The following is a 25,127-nucleotide window of genomic DNA, read 5'->3' as shown; positions in this document are numbered from 1 at the left end:
TGGGCTGCACTGAAATCACAGTATGACATTGTCAGCACACTTACAATGGCATTCAATAGCAGTGTCAGTGATCTCAAACGTAAAGGAAAATACCACGGTTTCTCTGTTAGCTCCTAAAAGCAAAAGGGCAAGAGCTACTTTTCTCAATCCCCACTTTCCAGCGAAGTTCAATGTCTTATTAATGACAAATCCAGCATTGTAGTAGTGGAGCTAAGCCTGGACTCAAAGGTTACTCTAGAGCTCAGCTCAGCTGGTTGGTGATCTATGAGATGATGGTGTTGATGGTATTAGTGTGAAAGTTGAAGTAGTTGATCTGTTTGAGAAGAGTGTACAGATGAAAAGGTGAGAAAGCTGGACAGACCAAAAGACTAAAGCACCGCCGCATCACTCTCTTAGTCAGAGATGAAGCGAGACACCACTACCATCACGTAGTCAAGCAGCATTGTGGGTAAGATAGGATTTCGAAGTGAAAACAGACCAACATCATGATGAAAAAACTAATGAAACTCCATTGCATGATGAATAACATCTTAATTCTAAAGATTAACATGCAAGTTGCTAAGAGTGGATTTTTCCTTTGCTTAAGCAGCATTATAATTGCAGTACTTATATCTGAATTACATATCAGTCTCCTGAACTGCATAGTAGATAGATTTTGATGCATAAATATCGCAGCAGACTTTTTATACAACGCTTAAGTTTCATTACATTTCATTCACAGATTTTGCTACTGTATACTTCACTCTAAATCCTAGTTTTTTAAACTGATATTTGTATATTTGTGAAAACACAGGAGCACAAGTGAAGGAAATGGAACGCAGAGTGAGTTGTGGAGTTAGAATATGGCCAGCCGTGCATACATAATAGATACTGTGTGTCAGGATGGTGACATGATTGCACTGCAAAGAGTCATTCTGACTAAAGTAGCACACTCAAAGTTTCCTTACTCACTTTTATTCATTATAACACTGGTAGTCCATCTATACCAGCCGTCCCTGGTTTTACCGGGGTGTTTATCACAGATTTCAGTCATTTCTCTGGGTTATTCTGAGCTCGCTAATAATAGCTGTAACCTGCTCTTTCTCATTTTGTTCACTTTCATGATATGAACATATACCACTAGCAAGACTAGCATTCAGTGGAAGGAGATCTTGGGGTACAGGATAGGCACTGATCAGAGTCAAGACCAACTATGAGACTCACGAGTAACATATTCTCTGGTGTAACTGTGTCCAATCATGGTGGTTCGGACACACTGATGTTAACTAATAACCTGCTTGCTTTATTTTGAACATACACTCACCAGTCATTTTAATAGGAACACCTGTACACCTGCTCATTTATGCAGTTATCCAATCATTCAATCAAGTGGTAGCAGCACAATGCATAAATTCATGCAGATACATATCAAGAGCTTCAGTTAATGTTCTCATCAAACAGCAGAATGGGGAAAAAAAATGTGATCTCTGTGACTTTAACCGTGGCATGGATGTCAGTACCAGATGGGCTGGTTTGAGTATTTCAGAAACTGCTGATCTCCTTGGCTTTTCACACACAACAGTCTCTAGAGTTTACACAGAATGGTGCGAAAAACAAAAGCATCTTGTTGGCGGATAGTCTGCAGGCTGAAATACCTTGTTGATGAGAGAGGTCAAAGGAGAATGACCAGACTGATCTGAGCAGACAGGAAGTCTATAGTAACTCAAATAAGCACTCTTTACAACCGTGGTGAGCAGAAACGCATCTCCGAATGCACAACACCTCAAACTTTGAGGTGGATGGGCTACAACAGCAGAAGACCACATCAGGTTCCACTCCTGTCAGCCAAGAACAGGAATCTGAGGCTATCGTGAGAAGAGAATCCCCAAAACTGGACAGTTGAAGACTCTGTGAATTCAATTGTCCAGTTTGGGTGAGTCTGTGCCCCTGATAGCTGATTCCTGTTCTTGGCTGCTGCTATAGCCCATCCACCTGAAGGTTTGATGTTTTGTGCATGCTGAGATGCTTTTCTGCTCACCACAGTTGTAAAGAGTGATTATATGAGTTACTATATCCTTCCTGAGAGCTTGAACCAATCTGCGGATTTTCCTCTGACCTTTCTCATCAACGAGTGTTTCAGTCTGCAGACTCGCCGCTCACAGTATGTTTTTTGTTTTTTGAACCATTCTGTGTAAACTCTATAGACTGTTGTGTATGAAAATCCCAAGAGATCAGCAGTTTCTGGAATATTCAAACCGGCCCATCTGGTACCAACAACCATGCCACAGTTAAAGTCACACACTTTTTCTTCATTTTGATGTTTGATGTGAACATTAACTGAAGCTTTTGGCCCATATCTGCTTGTTTTTTTTACATTGTCCTGCTGCCACATGATAATTAGATAATTGCATGAATGTGCAGTTCCTAATAAAGTGAACAGTAAGTATACGTGCTAGCTGTGCTATTTGGTAAATGTAGAATGTTGACCAAATTTGCAAGGTTGGGGGGAGATATAGGTTTCCTTTAAGTGGGTCGTTGATTAGGGGCATTACATTGTGAATTCAGTGCTATTGTCAGGAATGGAGAGCAATAAAAATGGTTTATATGCTTTTAAATGCACAGGCCCTACATCAATGTTGGTGAGCTCAAGCACTTCGCAAACCTGTTTGAATTAAGTTTATTTACAGACAACATTTTTCAACCTGACATCCATTCCCTGGGGACTTCATTTGAGCAAAGGTGGCCAGAAATTGCTTGGTTTTGTTTGCCCTAAAGCTTTGCCTCTGGATCTGTGTCTGCATCTAATTATTTCTTGGAATGCATACATACAGAATCCGCCTCTGATTGTGTACATGCATGCATCGATTTCTGATACAAAGCTATAAAGTATCTGATGTAGTCAGACATTTAAAGGAAAAATCCACAATGAATGACTTTATGATAAATATGTGAGCTTCAGTTGTACGAAACATTTAAGCTTCTTTTATTGACAAATTGGTCTATTTTCACTTCGACTAATTGTTTCCTACATTATCCACAATGCTGATAGTGGCACCAGTGGAACACTCTTCAACTGTATACAAAGAATTCCAGAGCTTTAACTTTCATGCTACTGTAATACTGCCGTCAACACCATCAAGCCCGTCGTCTCTAAATAGCCGATCCGAGTCTGCGCAACTCACCGTAACTTTGTCCTATAGCTATAGCTATAGCTACATTGCATTCTGGAGCTTTGAGTCCAATGTTTGCTGTCTCCACCCCTTGAATTTCTAATTCATATGAAGTTGAATGTCATTACGAGTGAGGGGAAAAAAGCTCTTGCTAACACTGAACCCGTTAACCACTTATTTTTGTGATTGGTACAGTTTTTTTTTTCTCCTATTAGACGTCATTGTAACTGCCCCATGTGACTTCAGCTATATTCAACTATACTGATTTTAACATGCCATTCTGACCTTCCATTCACAACTCAATAGTGCATACCATGTAGGTCACACATATGGCCACTTGTCGCACTTGGGGATGAGGGTAGAATGTCAGAACATACCTGCTCTTGCTAGCACATCGCAATTTACTATTTTCAACAAGCACAATTTCCTTAGAGAGTTGTTCAGACTGATTTCTTTAAACTGTGTACAGCTTGCTAAGTAACTCTCTAACTAGCTAACATTTTAAATAGCTAGCATGTCAACTAGTTAGTGTGCCAGTCAGGCAGCTAACAAGTACAATTTTTTTAGAGATTTGTTCAGAGATTGTATCAGATCAAAAAAAACTTCTGGTCGAGGTCTGCTCCTGAAGTATAGAATCAGGTTGAATCAGTTTCTCAGGCCTTTAGTGGTTAACAAACTTCATTAGTGGTATATTGATGTAGAATAACAGGGATAATATTGAATGACAAGAATTCCTAGAGGAAATGGTTCATTGGTGCCTTTTCGTTGGTAGCACATTGAAAAGATTTACTATTCATTCAGATTAAATGAATAGTCAAAAAAAAAAAGATAAATCCTCTGTTGAAAAGTGAAAAGGTACAAAATTCCGGGTTCATTTAACACTATATTGATGAATTTTGACTAGCATTTGTCCACTTTAACTTACCTAGTTGAGGTTCTCATGGATTGATGGTGTAATGAGAAAGTGGTTCAGTATTTCAGAGGGTGTGCGTGTTTAAGATGTTATTAATCTTTCAGGAGAATCCAGCGGAGTCTGTCTTTCATTCGCCCAGCATGAGGCAGCATGTGTTTACTCTCAATATAGCACAGGTAAGCAGAGCAGATACACATATTTATGCTGCATTTATGTTTTCTTTGTGCATGTCCACACACAAGTTCTCAAATAATATCTTATTCTTGGAGACAAACTTTCTCTGAGGAAAGTTTTTCTATTCTGAGTGTGTGAAATATTGTATTACTGCAAAATCTCTCAGGGTGTGTATGCTTGTGCGTGTGTGTATGCTCATAAAGTTGTCTCAGATAGAGAGAGAGAGTTTTTAGAGCATACTCTGATACATTATTGAAGGCTACTCAGAGACGCATCCTACTCTTTCTGGCAGTCAGACGACGTAGTATGCTAAAAATATACATTTACTTCATCTGCTTCAGTCCACCTCTCTAATTCTTTGCTTTTCTTTCTATTCTGCATGCTCCTTTTTGAGAAGATGACTATCAAAACACCTCTTACATTACCTCATTATCATGTTGATGTACCAGTATGTGGCATAGCGTGACAAGAAAACCTGAAATAGTCATAACATTAACAATGACAAAAGACAAAAGACAAAGAAAGCTTAATTTCTAGTTTTATTATGTAGATTAAAATATACAAGGCCTTCCCAATGAAAGGTCCGTTTGCGTGTGGTGCCCCACAGGAAAGCTAGTTATCATGGATGCCTCTTCACTGGCTTGGGGTAGTATGGTGCCGTGGGGGCACAGGGGACTTATGGACTCCTGGTGTGAGATCAGAAAATATCAAACAACTAGACATGACGGTAGTCCATCTGGCCTTAAAGGTGTCCTTTAACCAGTTCTGAGACAACGTCGTGACACTCAGTTGTCAAGATGGCCAGACAGCCCACTGAGACAAGTACTCCTTTCTGCCTTTATTGTTGATTCTTCCCATACCGCACAGAATTCAAAAGGTAAGCCACAGAGTCATACTTGTGTCCCTGAGATGTGCTAGTGGGTTTTACCCCAACGTGCAGAATGAGGACTGTGCCCTAGCAGTTTGGGAAACAGCTATGAAGATAAGAGCCCTAGTCCACAGGCCTTGTCAGATCTTGTTTGGAAGGTGTTCACCGAATGGTGTGCACCTCATTGACATTATGACTCTTCTGAAAGGGGCAGAGCACCTCAATCCACCACAATCCCCAAGAGCTTGACCTAGGATCCCCACTCTGTTTGCTGGAGTCCCTTAAGGCTCCAAACTGAGTAAGGCTAAACCTGTGAAAATAATTGCCCTAGTACACAGGCCTTGCATGATCTTGGGTGGAAGGTGTTCAATGAATGGTGTGAACCTCATTGACTGAATTCGAAGCACGGCCCAATTCCCAAAATATTAATTTTCTTCAGGGATTGTTGAACAACACTATTTACATTAAAGGTGTATGTGACAGCCATTGCAGTGTGTTACAGCACCATGGACAGCATCTCTCTGGGGGCTCATAATCTTGCTATGACCCTCTGAAAGGGGCAAAACACCTCCATCTGCCACAATCCCCTAGAACTTGATGTAGGATCCCCACTCCATTTCCTGGAGTCCTTTGAGGATCCAACTTGAGTATGGATAAACCTGTGTTTTCTGTGCAATGTCATATTTACCAATTTTGTAAACCACTCAACTGACTTTGCAGTGTTCCATGAAGGCAAGTCCTGCAGAGCATTCCATGTTGTGTCAAGTGTTTTTCCTTTTTTCCGTGTTACAATTTAGATCAAATGGCAGCTATCCAATTCTCAGAACTGTTTATTTGGGGGGCTCCCTTGTCTAGAAAGAGACTGGCCAACTGGGTGGTGGATAATGGCCTATAGATGGGCGTGACATGCCACATTGGAGGAGTGTTTCAGTGTCATGACCAGTACTGAGAGACATGCCCCTCCATGAAGGATGCACTGCTGCTACCTAGGCATCACCTTGTAATTTCTCCAGGTTCTATAATGTTAACATTGCTCCTCCCAGTGATGTGAGTGCACTCAGGTTCATATACAAGTTCTTGCTTCCTTGGAGAGATGAAATAGTATTCTAGCTACATATGTACCTGTGCTTCTATGAGCTAGATAAGAGCTAGGGTTCCTTGTCATTCGGACCCAGTGCCAACCCATTAATAACTCAGTTCTGTGAAGGTGCCTGCAAGTTAGCTCACAGTTTTATCTGACTAGCTAAAATGTATAATATCCAGATTTACTGTAAGCACTACTGCCCTCTACTGATCATGAATGCTTTAACAGACAGCCAGTCATAGGTTTTTTTTGTTTTGTTTTGTTTTTCATTCACTCCTTTTTAAATACTTACTAATAATACATGGTCCTTTTGTTCCCTGTCAGATCCTGTAGTTCAATGACACAGCATGAAAAAGGTAAGAGCTAAAGTCCCCCACACATACCCTTTTTTATAATTTGCCTTTTTATTGCCTACTTTAAAATGTAAAATAAATAAATAAATAAATAAATAAATAAATAATAATAATAATAATAATGATAATAATATGTGTGTGCATGTGTGTACTAAGTAAATGCTTTATCCTGTATGCTTCCGTACCCCGTATCCCGTGTAGTTAGTTTTATTACTAGGTTGTCAGACTTTTTTAAAAAAAAAAAGCCACATATGCTAAAGAGTCTGTTCTAATTGTAACTTCTTAATTGTCATTAACATATTAGTTTAATAGGGTGTGGTGTTCAAGGTTGAGTAATTGTGTGAAGTACCCATAATACAGTGGGAGTATATGATACGTGGCCCAGACGGGAATAATAATCTGGCTGCTTTGATGATTGCAAAAGGTCATCCAGATCATTTTCCCTGCTTCTTCACTGAAAATACACACCAAACTAGCATACATGCTGTTTCTCAGGAGTTCCTACTATATGTGCTTTTGTTTCTGTTCTAGTCCTGTCTCCTTCCCTGTCCTGTAATTGGTTGATTAACCTAATGTGTTCACCTGTTCTGTGTAAAGCCCTTACTTACTATGTTTTATAACACCATGTAGTATTTCTATGTATTATAACACCTTGGATTTGGCACATATGAGTGTGATGGTCAGGTGTCTACATACTTTTGGCCATATTTTGTATGTCATTTAAAGCATATAACTTGAACATCTATTTCAATCCCCTTAACTGCCAAGGGTAATGTATTTTGTATTCGGACATTCATCTATACAGGTTCCAAGGAGTTTCATTTTTTTCGCACAGTGGCTTCACCTGTGTTAACTAGATATTATTCACCATGATGTTGAGCAGCACAATACTCCTCATTTCTTCCACGGAGTTGCTTTATTCCTTGGTGCTTTCTTCTCCTGCCAGTGTGGAATATTTAATGGATCTGGTGGAAAACCCTTGACATATCCATACACTCTTAATTTGCTGACCCTGCTATTTTTATCTTTGTTTTGGAGTACGTATACATATATACACACACACACACCACTGTGGATCAGCAGATGTTGGACCACCTGTAATGGAACTGATAGGCATTTGACTGACCGAGATATTGGGTAAATCTTGGATGGCTTGGTTTATACGCATTGTTATGTGTGGATGCCGCAATGATCGGTGCACGTGGACTTCTTCACCTGTGTCAAGTCAACACACTGTCAAGTCAAACCACTATTTTTGATTCTCCCTGGTAGATCTGGACAACCTGGGACAGGATCCCAATTTTTTTATACACTTTTTCTCTTCTACTTGATTCTTCATGCATTGTGCAGGATTTAACAACTAGGACACTAAGTGCCCTTTTGGGTAAGATGGCTGGCAAAGCCTTGGTTGCCACTGCTGCTTTCTCTAGTTGTCAGGACACCTTGGCAACTTCCACATTGAGCAGATTTGCTGTCTCAGATGGATGGACAGATTTGGCACCCTTAGCCAGGTCTCCTGTGTGTGTGGGTCTGGTCCCCTGGACTGAATTGCCAAATATGATCTAAAAGTCAAGAAGAGCCCTTTACACATGGGCCATGTATACCCTTAAGTGGAAATTGTTCTGCAAATAGTGTTTTGACCTCTCCAGGGCTTGCTAAACAGCAGTAAGTCTACCCTAAAGGTGTATGTAGTAGCCATTGTAACTCAACACAGACCTCCCTCTTGTGCTGGAGTCCCTTAAAGATCCTGCTTATGAGCCTATACCTCAAAGTATATGTCTTTAAAATCTTCCCTGCTGCTAGCTATCACTTTAATTCAAGAGATTTACATGCTCTGGTGATCAGCTAGCATGTATGCATTGGTGGCCAGATAACTCTGGGTTGAATTAACCTTGGAGTTGAATTCATGTTTTTTGTCTAAGCTCTATTAACTCTGCAGCCATCAATGAGCCTGCAGAATGTTTCTTGCTGTGCCTGATGCATGCCTTGTGGTGTAATTTGAAGCGGATGGCAGCCAGCTGATCTTCAGACCAGCTGTTTATTTGCTGTCAGAGTAAGACTAGAGTCTTGGCAGAGGTTAGAACACTGGGTGGTGGACATCATCAGTTTAGCATATAGATGGGCTGGATGCCCTGTCCCTACTGTGATGTACCTCACATCCTCTTTATGAGCCTTATTTAGAAGTGTACCACCCCAGGAAATCTGTGCTACTGCTACCTGGATGTCCCAATGAGCTTTCTTTAGATTTTTCAAGGTTAACATTGCCCCTCCAAGTGGTGTGTGTCTGATGATCGTCTATGAGCACATGCAGTCCTAAGGTGATAATAAAGTTTGTTTTTGATTCACATAGAGTGCTATCTTGTGTGAACCATTAACCAGTCAGCAGCCTATTTGTGGTATTACTTTCTATTATGTTTGTCGTAGCTCTAGAATTTGCAAAGATTTATGTTAGATGTTGTATTAGCAACTATAGATATACTGTTTTAAGTAAATTATTAATGGACTCTAATCAAAACTCTACTGTCATACTCTTGCATTTTGAATGCAACCCAAATAATATACACTCTAAGCTGAACACCAGCGTGATCTTGCATCAACACCTGCAGGTTTCTAAAAATGGTTCTGCTCTGAAAAAAAAAAAAAACACCACAGCACATGGTGTAAATGCTCACACACACACTAATATGGCTAAAAATAATTTTGTGTATATGTATGTGATCGTTTGAGACAGAGAGTGATTATATGTTAATGGATGTTGTGTGTTGCTGGATGCCTTTTTTCCTATAGAGTCTGATCATGAACATGACAAAGGCTGGTTTGTGTGTGTGCGTGTGTGTGTGCGTGTGTGTGTGTGTGTGTGTGTGTGTGTGGTTGGGGGGGGGGGGGGCATATGGCTGGAGTTTCTCTCTCCTGTGCACATCAAATTACCGGAGAGAGAGAGAGAAAGAGAGAGGATGTGAATCAATTCACATCTTGATGAGTAAGAGTGATAAATAGATTAAGCATTTAACAACACTTTAAGCCTTTAACACAGAGACACTGTATTTCTGTCTAAATGCATTACCGTGATTTTTTTTTATGAATCAGCAATAAACCAGCGAAAATTGATTTGGGGTAAAATTACAGAAGTTCAGGCTCAAAGGTCATATCATAGGTGCTTTCTCCGAGTAACCACTTTATATTACTGGACACTGGCTGTATTATATACTGTACTTTTTCTATTTTGACTCAGTTTATCAGTTATATACCAAATGTTATTTTGTGAAATATGGGTTTAACATTAAAATAAGACCCTGCAAGTAGTGATTAACATCAGAAACTGGTATCTTTCTTCCAGAAGCTTGGCAAAAAGACATCACGATGTATAAAATGAATAAACTACAAAATACTGCAAATGAGATATGTATTAAAATGCGATGTTTTCTGTTTTGAACATACAGAAAAGCATTTTGTAAGAGGGACGTGAGATCAGTAGTGCTGCATAAGTTAGTCAGGGTGATATCTGCATTCTGGCGGATGATTGCTCACGCTAGCTATGCTTCAGAAACCACACTGGTGGTTTGAACTGTAAAGGATTAAAAGCATACAGCTCATGAAAGTATAATGATAATAAAGAACTTTATTGAGCATGTGTAATCCTTGACACACTTATTAAACACTCATGGTTTGTGCTGACAGTGAGGCTTTGGGGAGCTCTTGCGCTGTTTGCGAACTGGTCTCTAATGACTTGGATTAAAATTCAGATAAATTCAGATAAAAATATTTGGTGTGTGTTTATAGTGTACTCTCTCTCTCTCTTTCTCTCTCTCTCTCTGTCTTGCTCAGATGTAGTTAGACTAATTAAATGTCACCTCTTTGATGTTGTGTGCATGTGAGTGTGTGTTTGTGCGTGGCATTACATTTAAAAGTGTCTCACACACTACACACCACACACACACATACACAGGAACACACACACCATCTTGCCTACCTTACTGAGGAGTGTATGCGAGGTGTGTGCTGGGGCCCCAAACTAAATCTTTATATTCTTACTGCTCTATAAAAATTTATTCTGAAAGTACTTCACTTTTGTCTGTGTGTGTGTGTGTGTGTGTGTGTGCACGACTGAGAGTGTCGGTTTGTGTAGACTTCTGTTAGCCTACTTGACTGAGTTCCTGCAAGTGAAGCAGCTTAATGCAGCCTTATTAACATATCGCTCTGGGAAGTAGGCTACTGAAGATGTGTGTGTGTGTGTGTGTGTGTCTGTGTGGAGCATGCAAGACTGAACGTGTTGGTTCTGTATTCACTGTGTATTGTTCCAGTTGTTGTACTGAAGCTAGCGCTGATGTTTAGCATGGACTCCATTTCCATATGTGTGATAAACAGTAAAAGCAGTATTTTGCTGTAACCTACAGAGGCAGAATATATTACCAAAAAAAAAAAAAAAAAAGCAGGCACTAAAAGGAAAAAAAGAGGATGGTGACATTTAAAAAAAATATTGCTGCCTTCAGAGTTCCAATGATATCCTTATTTACAGATGTATTTATTTATTTATTTATTTAATTTTTTTTTTTTACTTGCACCCCTGTTTGGAAGACCATAGATATTTAGGTCATGCTATTAATGCTTCACATAAGGTTCCATAAAACTAACAAAAACAAGCAGGATTACATTAATTTAGATCCCTAATGATCAAGCCAGAGACTTGAAAAAGAGTGAGGAAAAACTCCCTGAGATGACAAGAGGAAGAAAAAAGTGGGAATGGATTATAAATCAGTACACTTCTACAACTGTATACTATAAAGACAAACAGTACTGAGTGTTGAAAGGATGTATAGGATGAGCATCAGAGTCTTAATGACTACAGCAGCAGTTTTTAGGTACAAGTTTACAGCATCCAGGTGAAGCAAGGGTGAGAATTAAACCGGTTTTGGGAAGAGCAATCTTTAGGGTATCCATGCGGGAACATCCACACCAGCAGAGAGTGAGTCCAAAGTGCAGAAGATGTATCAGTGTTCATTTCTTGTTTGCTGTGGTGGTAGCACCAATAGTGCATTTTTACAAATTAAAGGTAAACCACGTGCACTTTCCCGGGTAAAACACTAAGGGGACAAAAGACGTCCCCAAAAGACGTGACAAATAACCACTTGGTATCTTGATTTCCGAGAATGTACATTGCATTTTTTATTAATTTTATTTAACCAGAGTAGTCACACTGAGAAAACAACCAAGAAAACAACCAAGTACAATAATTCCCACTAACAACATTCAGACTCAGGACATAAGAAATAACACTGAATAACAACTTGAAAACAACCGTAATTGCACAAGATGTTTTTCTGTTATTCGTTGATGATGGAGCAAATTACTATAAAAGCTGGATGATGGTGAACTATCACTAAAAGCTGTCTTACCAAATTCACATCTCAGCAATGGAACATCAAAACGAATGTGGTTATAAGAATGTAAAAATGTATGCAGTGTGTGCGTTTTGCTTGGAACAGTACAGATAGATATGAAAGAAGTTGGCCAAGAATTGCCTTATATACAAAAACACTCCATTGTGTCTGTTTTCTCAGGGAAAGCAGTGAGTAGTTAGTCATTTGATAGAGATACCAGTGGTGCGTACAACATCTGGCATTTGTTATGAACCTTGAAGCTGAATGGCAAACAGATTCCAGTGATTTTACTTGATTAGGAACGTTTTTCCAAACTTCAGTTGCCCGGTTTCGGTGTGAGCCTGTGCCTGCTGTAGCCTCAGTTTCCTGTTCTTGTGTTCTGAGATGCTTTTCTGCTCACCACAGTTGTAAAGAGTGGTTATTCTGACTTACCAAAGCCTTCCTGTTTATTCTCCTCTGTCTCCTGTCTCCTCAGAACCAATACTCACTTGATGTTTTTTTGTTTATTTCATACCATTCTATGTAAACGCTATAGACTATTGAGCAGAAAAATACCAGGAGATTGAATGAAATACTCACACCAGCCTGTCTGGCACCAACAACCATGCCAAGTCACTGAGATCACATTTTTCCTCCATGTTTGGTGAACTGAAGCTCTTGGCTTGGATCTGCATGAGTTTATGCACTGAACTGCAGCCACCTGATTGGCTGATTGCATAATGGCATGAACGAGCAAGTGTACAGGTGTTCCTAATAAAGTGACCGGTGAGTGTGAGACATACAAAACATATAGAACATATAAGGTTTATAAAATGACAGAAAAAAGGCTGTTAAAAAAGGCATTACGTTGTTTTTGATGTATTAATAATAGAATAATAGTAAATATGGGCTGTCCAATAGGAACAGGTTTTGGTCAGTACATCACTCATCTCCTGGCTTATGTGCTTGAGTGTGTGTGCGCGTGTGCTTGAGTGTGTGTGTGTGTGCGCGCGTGTGCTTGAGTGTGTATGTGTGTGTGTGTGTGTGTGCGCGCGTGTGTTTGTGTGTGTGTGCGTGCGCGCGCGCCCGCGAGACTCCCCGTCCGCACGCTCCGCTGCACACGCGCAGCATCTCTGCAAACAGAGGCAGCGCTCGCGCGTTTTAACGGAAACAGCGCGAGCACGGCGCTTTCTCTTATTTTTTCAAAAAACAACAGCAACAAGAGCAGCAACAAAGAGCGCCAAAGCGTCGCCGTGTTCGCGTGAAAAGTGGCGACGTCGACGAGCGGAAGAGGAGCCGTTACAGGACTGAATGCCGCCGGTGATCTGGTTTCCTGAGGGATGCGAGCGCGAGACTGATGTGGGTCAGGTAGGAGATGCTAGTGCTGAAGGAATATGCTAACAAGCTATTTAAACCGAAGACTTGGTGAGGGGGCGAATAGTTTCACGGCTGAACCCGTGGTGAATTTTTATTTGTTTGTTTGTTTATTTATTTATTTATTTGTAGTATTCGGGTGTAGTCGGTTGTATTCGAGTGGTTGGGCTTCTCTGTGAATAGCCTAGCATTTCCACACTTTTGGCTCGTCAACCCAGTCTCTCTGTGCTTTAGCATTTAGCATTTCTTCTTTGTTTGTTTCTTTTTTTTCCTTCCCAAATTTATGTTAGTCATATTCCTCAACAAAACGCTGAGAAAGAAGGTACTGAAAGAAATTTGGCTTCAATTAACTCTGTCTATCTATAAGTATACAATATAAATGTACATTTTTCATAACTTTAATATATATTCTTCACCTGAGAACATGAACACAGTATACTATACAGAATATAAAGTAATTTAAGTTACATAATTGGACTCCTTTAACTGTAAAATAAATTCCACACACCACAGCATAGATTTATTAATGAATACAATCCATCTATTTGAATAATTACTCTCATTATTTAAATGTGAACAGTAATATTTTTTTTATTTTTTATGGAGATAGATTTTTTTCTCCTGAACATAAAACTCACACAACACATTTCTATAAAATTGCCATCAGATTCAGATAAACAGTAATAAACAGTAAAAGTCTAATATGAGGACTGTAACACACGAAGACAACAAAACACCTTGAAGTGGATTATTTTTCTCATAACATCTCTTCCCGGAGTGATTTATTCCTTTTATACCACAGCAAATTAATTTGTCAGCGATTGCTTTTTTCCATTCATTAATGAGCAACACGTCATACTTTTTAAGCATTTATGATTACATTTAATATTGTGGAACGTCCTTGCTCATGTAATCACTTCCATTAAGACAGCTTGTCATGTTACGGAGAAACCGGAAAGTTCTGAAGACGTGGACTGGAGACTCCTTCCATAAATGTTAAATGAATGTCTGCTCACAGAAACCTTCACCGTATCAACGATTATACTTTTTTCGGTGTAGTTTTCGTAATCTGTTTATTATTAGGCTTGGATTGTGTGGCGTGTCCGATGTACAAGTCGCGGTGAACGAGCTGTTACTATAGAAACGATAACGTAAAAGAACAAGCGCATTAATGTAAACCTGTGATTTGAATTAAAGCTGGGACTACTGTCAGGGCTGCTGTTAAAATGAATCACCAACATCAGATTTGAGAATTCAGCAGCGCTGTGGTATAAGAACTGAAATAACTTCTATAATATCAGGTTGCGATTTTTCCACAATGTTAAGTTACAAAAATCGCAGACCCCCTGTATATGCTCCCGGATCCCACTCTGAGAACCACAGGCCTTTGTTACTACAATAAAAAAGATACCTTAATGGTAAAGGTTAGCTACAGGCAGATAGTTAGGGTCTAAATTAGCGAATTGTAGTATAAACTAAAATGTGGGCCACCATGAGAAGACTTTACCATCCATTTTCTGTACCGCTTATCCCACACAGGGTTGCAGGGAGGCTGGAGCTTATCCCAGGGGACTCGGGGTATGAGGCAGGGGACACCCTGGATGGTGCGCCAACCCATTGCAGGGCACAATCACACACACACTCACACACCCATTCAGGCACTGGGGGCAATTTGGAAATGCTAGTCGGCCTACAACGTGTGTCTTTGGACTGAGGGAGAAAACCGGAGTACCCGGAGGAAACCCCCGGATCACAAGGAGAAAATGCAAACTCCGCGCACACAGGGTGGAGGCGGGATTCAAAACCCCAACCCCGGAGGTGCGAGGCAAAGAATATCCCCCCCCAGAATACTTTACCATTTTGTGTAAAGTTATGTGTGCTTGTTTGCAGTCCAGCAGGTGCCAATATTTATAGTAAAATGTCAGAACATCAGACATTCCTGAGATTGAGCACGGGCTGCCGGTTAAGGTAAGATGAGTTTACTAGAGAGTTCCTAAGAACAGCAAACCTGTTGGTGTGTGTTTGGGCTCAAACTGGATTTGCAGAGGTGGAATTGGCCCCGAGTCTCCATCAAAAGTGTCCGATGAGAGCGAAGTGCAAAGGAGAGAGGGAGAAGGAGAGAAAAAAAATGTTTTAAATAATACATCTCTTTTGTATTAATCATAGCTCTGGACTCTTGGCTCACTGAGAACACGCATGTAACGGTTGCACGTCTATGAAGCATGTGGCGAAAGCTTCAGCAGCCTATGCTTCTGCATTAATAATGCACACAAGCCAATAGCAGCTTTGTGCTTATGGTGCATTTATACACATTCCTGAGATGCGATTTATAGAAACAGGATGAGGTTTTCAGTGAACTTTGTGCTTGGGCTGTGGTATATTTATTTAGCAGCGTGCTATTAAGAGGGAACTTAGTGTTTGAGATGCTGTACTTTAGTTAATTAAGCCTATCCTAGGAACACTGGGCTTGTGGTTGGGAATACATCCTGGATGGGACGTAGGGCACCATGCGCACACACAAGTTAGCATAGCCTGTTCACCTAACTGCAGGCGTTTGGGAAGTGGGAAGAAACCGGAGAACCCTGAGGATGTCAGCATGGATACAGGAAGAACAACATTTCCGTTACCTGAGATTAGGATTGAACCGGGGACCCTGGAGCTGTAAGGCAGCAATGCTACCCACTGCAGCACCACAGCACCCTAAAGAAGATATTTTCCCCCATTTTCTCCCCAGGTTCATTCATCACCTGCCAATTCCTGCCCACCAGCCAGCTCTCCCCTATCAACAGCTACCACCGGGGAGGGTGAAAGCTAATACATGTCCCCTCAGAGACATATGAAGCCAACCACTATCTGCCCTCTTCCACATACATGAGCCCACAGACACCCATGTTTGGCTGTGACTGACAGGGGAGAGAGCAGTACCACTCACAGAGCATGGGCAATTTTGCCTCCTTGGCTCCTGGTTGTGAATGGATGTGGCATCGTCGGGATTTAATCTCAAAAATAATGCCAACACACTGCTGTTGTGCTACACGAGAACCAAGAAAATTAATTTTTTTTCAGAATTCTGCATAATTGAGAAGTTGTTACAGGTTTATTTAGCCTTATTATGGTACAAATGCCAGAGTATGAGGACATCTTTATTAATTCCAGAATGTTCCTGAGCTGTATCACTACATACTATAAAATAGGCTTCAGACAAAGAGGCAGCAGGGAGAGAGAGAGAGAGAGACAGAGAGAGAGAGAGAGAGAGAGAGAGAGAGACTGATCCGGTCAGTGCAGAAGCCGAACAGCCGTGGGCGAATGAAAATTAGTGGTGTTGGTGCAGGATATGTCCTCTCATGCCAAACCAAAATTGAATGTCTACTCCTACAGTTCTCAATCCCACTAACCATGCTGTGTATCACAACCTTTTATTTTTTTCTGTATTAAATAAAACGGAAGAGACCAGTAAGACCATAGGGACCTCATGTTAATAGAGAACATGAACTGGACTAATGATAGATCATTTTGGTTTCCAGCAATCAATATTCTACGTTCTGATGTGATTCATTATTATTATTTTTTTTTTTTGTCTATTATTGCCTTATTCTGACTGATAGCCAAGCAGCCAAACACAGCCTACAGCCTGTTGTATGTTGTATGATGTAGATTAGGCAGACTCGGTATTATAGAATTAAAACCAAACAGGAAAAGAGGATTACAGAAGCATCATAACTCAGTAAAATCCACTAAAATGTCCTAAACTTCTATTTCAAGTTTTTGTATTTCTGTTTTGTATTACTGCTAGCAAAACATTGGCTTGGCTTTGACATCAAATAAATAATAGCGTTGCATTTATTTATATCGCAAACCATATACTAGACACTTAATGATCAAAATGATTGCTTGTAACTGACTGAGTTTACGTAATATGCTTTTGGTAAAATGCATATCAGCAGCTCGATTTGGAGCCCAATGTGATGATTTTAGTGTCTAATTAAAATGGCTGCCTAGTCCATATATTCTACACTATATGTGGTTTGAATATATCAAATTGTAAGCCATTTTGTGTTAACCGTAACTTAAAATGTGATGGAGCGTCATCGGTTGGTACAGATATGAGAATGTATGTTACAGATAAAATTTCCTAACTTGACTTAAGAGAAGATGTAAGGTAAGATTTTATTGTCCACGCCATTTTGCTAGAAAGACAGACAAACCAGCTCTTTGGTATTGACTATAGAAGTGGTCTCTTGGCACACTGTGAGAATACACACGTCCAGGTTGCACATTTATACACCAGGTGGCCGAGGCTTCAGTGCCATATGGTTCTGCTTCAATAATGACATATCACAGTAGCCATTTTGAGCTTACAATGCATGCACTTTTTCTTGTACTCTTTTAAATGAGCAACAGAGTGCTATTTAAACTGAACCTTATGCTCACGAGGCTTATATTGTGTTTTATTGTGTGTGTGTGTGTGTGTGTGTGTGTGTGTGTGTGTGTGTGGCTTGTTATGCTTTCCTCTAGAAATACCAGATGCTTTGGCATGTTGTGATAAATTTGTGTTAGGTTACACTATATAACAATGCTGGTATTATAAAAGGCTTGGTCATAAGAAGTGACATATCACTGCTGCTAGGATTTTTTTTATACGTGAATGTTAATATGTCGTGTTCTTAACAACCATTTGGATATGGCATGCCAAATAACATATACTGTAGAAGCATAAATCAATAAGCCACAAGAGGATGTGCATTACAGTGATTTTATCATGGGTTAAATGCAATGTTAGGCATGACATGACTTGGATTCAGAGCTGTTGACTGGGGAGGCCACTTCGTGTTCATGGAACCAGATTGAAATGACTTGTGCCTTATAGCGACTTGCGCATTATCATGCTGTAAGTAGCCATTAGAAGACGGCATATTGTAGACATTAAGGGATGCACATTGTCAGCAACAATACTCAGACAGGCTGTGGCATTTAAATGAGGCTTGATTGGTATTAAGGAGCACAGCGTGTTCCAGGAATACATTCCCCACACCATTACACCATCACCACCATCCTGAATGGGTGACACAAGACAGGTTGGAGCCCTACCTGATCCATTCAGTGTCAGTGAGTCTGTGCCCAATGAAGCCTCAGATTCCTGTTCTTGGCTAACAGGAGTGGAAGCTTATGTGGTCTTCTGCTGTTGTAGCCAATCCACTTCAAGGTTCGACGTGTCGTTTATTCTGAGATACTTTCTGCTCACCACAGTGGTAAAAAGTGCTTATTTGAGTTACCCTAGCCTTCCTGTCAGCTTGAAGCGGTCTGGCCATTCTCCTCTGACTAATCTCATCAACAAGACGTTTTCACTTTTCGCACCATTCTGGGTAAACTCTGGAGGCTTTGTGAGTCACTAAGATCACGTTTTTCCACATTTTGATGTTTGATCTGATCAGGAAGTTATTGACTTTTATCTGCATGAGTTTATGCATTGCATTGCTGGCACATGATTGGCTGACTGGATAATTACATGAATGTGCAAAGGTGTACAGCTATTGGCTAGCATTGCTTTGCTCCACAGAGAGCACAGTCAATTGCATTTTTTGTGATTTCTTAGCAATGGCAGTGAAATCGCTGGGAATTCAACTACAGATCTCAGTTGTTTTTTAAATTCAAGCCACACAGTGAAGGAAAGTTCTTCATACCCCACAATCAAATGTACCTCTGTAGCAGTGTTTTTCTGTCATCATAATGGAGGTTTCAGCACAGTTTCATTTCATATGATTTCCATTCATTAAAGCACCAGATTTTTATTTCATCAAGCAATTGTCAAACCCATCATCAGTTTACCTGATCCGAGAAAGAAAACACAAGACAGCGCATTCTCTGCAGAGAGCAGCATCAGCTTTTATAATGTGTAAATTCCTACAGAAGGTACGATTTATCAGTAAGTTTTTGTCAATCTTGTAAACCATCTGCATGATCAGAACATTTTCTTGAATCAACTCTTGTTTCGTTTAACCCAGGTTAAGGTCTCATTTCTATGAAATGTTAATCCTTGCCATGAAAAGAAATGCTGGAAGAGTGGATTGTATTGTCATGGGTGCTGTTGAGAGTCGCTGATCTGAGTGAGCCAAGCTTAGATCAGCACGAGAGAGCTCGTTTTCCCGGGAGCGTTATCATGCCGATTTATCACTGACTCCTTGTTCAGCTGTAATTAGGACAACCGCTGCAATTGTGCTGATGACTCTTGACCGCATGATTATGAATATTTCATATCAATACAATCTTTCACTTTGAGAAACTGCTTTGAAAATTAGGTTACATATAAACTGCTACTTATTCTCCCTCCAATTACGTTGTTGTAACTCAAGGACAATAAATTATTTTAGCTAATAACTCTAACCATTGGACGCTTTGTTAGGATATTATACCTGATTCTTGATTCTGATTGGTCAGAACATTAATTTTCTATAACAGCAGCTCAGGCAGTAATGACTCTGCATGATCACGTCAAGCCACCATTGATTATTTTCTTATAAAATCATGCCCCCAAGTGTTTTATTCCTCACTCATCATTCAGAAAGTGACTCTCAATCTCTGGCAACAGGATGTGTAACATCCTTCATCTAAAATGTAATAAAACACTCAAGGTAAACCTATAGCAGCAGATAACTCATTTTAGAGAAGGAAGTCCATTATGTGAAACCTCTTCCAGAAAGTTTACAGACAGTGTATTTCCTGCAAAACCACTAGACAAACTCAGCACACTGATATTGTGTGACTGTCTAGACAAGTAATCCTCACAGGGCAGGCAAGCTGTATTCCACAATGCCATTCATCACTGATGGATGCAACAGCACAAGAAAAAAAAAGATATGTTATAATTCATGTACATTTTGGAGTAAGGAACAAATTCAAACCCAGATACATTCCTTCTGATATTCATTAATTAAGGCAATTATGACACATTCTTTTGAATTAAGCAGTCTGTAGCTTTAAGGGATTTCGTAGGGGTGTAAGGACTTTTCAACTTTTCAGAGGGCATGCACATGAGCACATGTGAAGAGCGCAGAATCATGTAGTCTCCTTAAACGACAGGCATCATACAAAATATAATTAATACATTTCATTTTCTGTCGTCATCAACATGACAAGAATGTCATATCACAATACTTTTTTACAGTACACAATATATACACCAATCACCCATAACATTAAATCCACCTGCTTAATATTGTGTATGTGCCGCCAAAACAGCTCTGACTCGTCAAGGCATGGACTCCAGAAGACCTCTGAAGGTGTGCTGTGGTATCTGGCACCAAGACGTTAGCAGCAGATCCTTTAAGTCCTGTAAGTTGTGAGGTGGATCCTACATGGATCGGACTTGTTTGTCCAGCACATCCCACAGATGCTCAATCGGATTGAGATCTGGGGAATTTGGAGGCCAAGTCAACACCTTGAACTCTTTGTCATGTTGCTCAAACCATTCCTGAACAATTTCTGCAGTGTGGCAGGGAGCATTATCCTGCTGAAAGAGGCCACTGCCATTAGGGAATACTGTTGCCATGAAGGGGTGTATTTGGTCTGCACCACTGTTTAGGTAGGTGGTACACGTCAAAGTAACATCTACATGAATGCCAGGACCTACGTTTTCCCAGCAGAACATTGTCCAGAGCATCACACTGCCTCCGCTGGCTTGCCTTTTTCCTATAGTGCATCCTGGTGCCATCTCTTCCCCAGGTAAGTGACACACGTGCACCCGGCTGTCCACATAATGTAAAAGTAAACGTGATCCAGCAGACCAGGCCACCTTTTTCCATTGCTCTGGTCCAGTTCTGCTGCTCACATGCCCATTGTAGGCACTTCTGGCAGTGGATAGGAGTCAGCATGGGCACTCTGACTGGTCTGCGGCTATGCAGCCTCATACACAGCAAGCTGCGATGCACTGTGTGTACAGTAGCTCTTCTGTGGGATCAGACCAGATGGGCTAGCCTTCACTCTCCACACGCATCAGTGAGCCTTGGGTGCCCATGACCCTGTCGCCGGTTCACTGGATGTCCTTCCTTGGACCATTTTTGGTAGGTACTAACCACTGCATACCGGGAACACTCCACAAGACCTGCTGTTTTGGATATGCTCTGACCCAGTCATCTAGCCATCACAATTTAGTCTTTGTCAAAGTCACTCAGATCCTTACTCCCATTTTTCATGCTTCCAAAACATCAACTCTGAGAAATGACTGTTCACTTGCTGCCTAATATATCCCACCCCTTGATAGGTGCCATTGTAATGAGATAATCAATGCTATTCACTTCATCTCTCAGTGGTTTTAATGTTGTGACTGATTGGCGTATATAGCTTTATAATATCAGTGTCGTCGTCTCCTCAGTGTTACAGAAGGGTTAAAAAAAAAACTTTATTGTGCACATCAACGTCATTGACAGTTACTGAATGCTAAGCCGATGTTATATAATACCTTCTATTAACAGTATGTTCAGGTTCCTTGTATAATGTTTGTGGTTTAATTCGGACTTCACAGCCGTGTTAGTGTTGCTAGCTGGACCTACTTTTGTGCCGTCAGACCATGATGATGTATAAGGTATGAAACTCACGGCAAATCTGACCTGAATGAATATTTTAGGCTTTCCGGGGTGACTCACAAGAACAAAAGCACTGTGTATATAGTGTTAGAGTACATTTCCTCAACTAGCTCAATAATGCTACTTCTTTCATTTTTAACCCCTGAAAAACGTTATGTGCTGCAGCTTTAACGTTTCAGAAACTGTTCTGCTAATCTCAGAAGTCGTTGCGTTTGGACATGCCAAAGAGGATTTTCTTTGTGTAAATCCTGCAGTGTCGATGCAGTTTGTACTGCAGTACTGTTAAGCCTGCAAAACTCAAAAATATACACTTCATTCCAGGTGATAAAGTGATAACGCTCCATTAAAGCAAAATGGAAGTCTTACACAATGTGCAGCTGACTGTTTAATTGGTTTCCAGTCTGAAATATTTTCAGACCACAAAAGAACAGTTACATTTCATTACTGTCTGCATCACTATTATTTCACTGATTCAACAACAAGTGTAATGCTGCATTTTTACGACCTGGTACTAAAAACCGCACGGCTCGGTGGCTGAGAACCCGGGATTATTTTGTTTAAAATTCTCCACTAACACCACTATCCCAGTATTCCAAGCTCTATAGTCGTCATATTCCATGGAAATAAAAAGCCACAGATACCTGCCAGAGTAATCATTCTACATGAGCACACCAGTTGTTCAGCCTTTTTTGGTGAGTTTAATAAGAAGACCTCTCCACACGATTTACTCAGAGGTTTCTTTTTCTTTTTCCCGAGCCTGGTCCTTGAGTGTGGGCGTCTGTGGCTAAAACTGAAAAAAATTTTTGTATCAGCACAGGACTGGGGTGAGAGTTTTAAAGGCTCTCTGTAGAGACCTTGAGAGATTGAATAGATTTAAAGATGAGCTATTTAAGATATTCTTCTTCTTATTATTTAAGATGAATGCACAAGAAGGCATTTAATAGTAATAGTAAAGCTTTTTTTTTTCTTTGTTTCCTCATCTTTTTTTCTTTTCTCCCTCATGCTGAAGACTCATTTTCTGTAATCGTTCTTATCTCTTTTTGTCTTTGTGTGCTTGTTTGTTGTAGTAGGCGTAGCTGTTGTGTGTGTGAAAGGAATCCTACGATGTGATGATTCATACTTCTCCAGTTCTTAATGTCATGCTTTGCTGCATTTTTGTGTTTCCTGTAATGCAGAAAATCCCTTTATGTAACTAGGCTTAGTTTATCTACTGAGATTTCATACGGACACACACACACACACACACACAATTAGTTTTTCCTTGTGGTGACCAACAAAATGTTCAGTATTGTTATCAACACAAGCCTTGTAGTAGTGTGTATATACACACTAAAGTTTGTTCAGTAGCTCTGCCGTTCATTAGACATCACATATTAGCTTGTGTATATTATGTCTACGGTATATTAATGCAGATGTGACATCATCTTCAGTTGAAGAAGCAGTCAGAACAAAAAAAAAAAAAACATGAATAAAATTCACCCAACGTTTCACTGAAGGGGAAAGGACAAGTATCTAGGTGAGCTTGTGAATTCACAAGTCTTGGTTTTGTGAACCAAAACACAACTAGAGGTCGGGGCTATGATGTGCTGTTTAACACTTATACGGTTAGCACAGAGCTGTCTTGTTCACACCGACATACGCTGCGGTTTTCGTGGCAAGTGTCTTGTTAGCAGTGGGGGAATTAGTTGAGTAGGTTGAGCAGTGCGCTATCACAGACCTGGACTTCATTTTTTAAAACCTAGTGAGCATGTCATCTTGACAGAGCCAGGTGGATGCTGCAGGATTTCTAGAAAGGAAACGGATTTCAGCTGCATCTGACACCCTGCAGTTTGACGTGCGGGGTGTATAGGTGTGTGTGTGTCTCTGTGTGTGTAGGAGAAAGCTTCACTGCATGAGTGTAGTGAGTAGCGGTGTCTCACAGGTCTGTGTTATACACTCCACATTCACACAGACTGTTCTTTTTAATTTAAAAGACAAAGGGGCTGTGTTTCCTGTGTCATTGCCCACATCATGGCATGTCAGTCCGAGTGTATAGTGTGAAGACGTTAACCGTCACAGGATCCGTGATTCAAACATGCAGCGTGATTTGTCTCCAAAGAACACGATCTCGTAACACGTTCAGCGCTGTAGCCTGTTTATTCAGAGACAGCCTAAGCTACAGTGACATGTATTACCTCATGTTAAATATCTGAATCAGATTTAGTAGCAAGGCTCCTCCCTTTTTTTTTTTTTTTTTTTTTTGTCCCCGCGTTCATAAACATAAATAGTTTAATGCGGTAATGATGTCACTAACAGCAGCTCAGTGGTTTTTAACTGAAGCCTAATAGTGTTAGTGCCTGATAATGCTCTATCAGTAATTAGTATTGATTATTTCACTCCTTTTTCTACCACATTTTTGGATGTCAGCTGAGCTACAGCTGTGCTGAGTCAGCACACAAGAACAACGCGTACACACACACGCCATCTCTCACACACGTAATCACACACACAGCTCACGTATTGACTTTTGGCAGAACATAGAGGAACAGGAAATATCAGATGATCACAGCCATCTTTGTTCTGTGAAGATTAGATGTGTGCGCACAGACGCGCACACACACACACACACACACACACACACACACACACACACAGACTGAGCACAAGGGCTGTGTTCCTTGAGAATTTTCTATTTTGTACCAAATTATAAAAGCATCGACAGGTAACTCAAATTGCCGTCTATGATTTTGACTTAATATAATAAATCTGATTTCTGACCTATTGTGTTTTTCTGTAGTAGATAATATTCAAAAGTAGAGGATGTTCGCTGAACACTGTTCCTCTGCTGAGGGCTCACACAGGGTCATTTTCCGCAATTCCCACATGTAACAATGTCTAAATCACAACATAACATTCTGCAGCGTGTGTGTCAGAGTGTTTATCCAAGCATACAGTGCCCCTCTGAGGACTTCTAGTGAAGAGCACAGTATTATAGGCTAAAGCCAGAGGTGCAAACTCAAACATTGCCCGGGCCACATCAGCATCTTTGTGAGCCCTCAAAGGACCATAAACTAAAGCTATTAAACTTCTGGCTAGGGTGTCTATGGCAGCCCATAGAACTGTCTGTTAAAAAGTAGTGAAGTTTAGCACACTGATTGGGGAGGGTCTAAGGAACAAATGACCAAATTTGGGCCAAGCATTGCCAACCCTCTAGCACCACCACTGGGTCAAATTTTGGCCTTTATTAGAAGTACGTTTATGGTCATAACTTTTGAACCTTGTGTCCAAAATTTTGTC

The 25,127-nt window shown here is 40.4% G+C and overlaps 1 protein-coding gene across 3 annotated transcripts in view; it reads left to right on the top strand.

The window, feature by feature from the left end:
• The window catches only part of ptprdb (protein tyrosine phosphatase receptor type Db), a 67,996-nt gene that overhangs the window by 5,314 nt on the left and 37,555 nt on the right, over window positions 1-25,127 (top strand). For 2 of the 3 annotated variants that reach the window (XM_053230755.1, XM_053230757.1), the window contains exons 3-4: window positions 4,167-4,238; window positions 6,513-6,544. The gene's annotated coding sequence lies outside the window, so the exon portion shown is untranslated. Of the gene's footprint in view, window positions 1-4,166; window positions 4,239-6,512; window positions 6,545-12,955; window positions 13,267-25,127 lie in introns of those variants that run through there. The other variant, XM_053230756.1, reaches the window with a different exon arrangement.

The sequence above is a fragment of the Pangasianodon hypophthalmus genome, chromosome 28 (genome assembly GCF_027358585.1).
Source record: "Pangasianodon hypophthalmus isolate fPanHyp1 chromosome 28, fPanHyp1.pri, whole genome shotgun sequence".
Lineage (NCBI taxonomy): Eukaryota > Metazoa > Chordata > Actinopteri > Siluriformes > Pangasiidae > Pangasianodon > Pangasianodon hypophthalmus.
The sequence above is the reverse complement of the archived record's forward strand: the minus strand, read 5'-3'. Positions and strand labels throughout refer to the sequence as shown.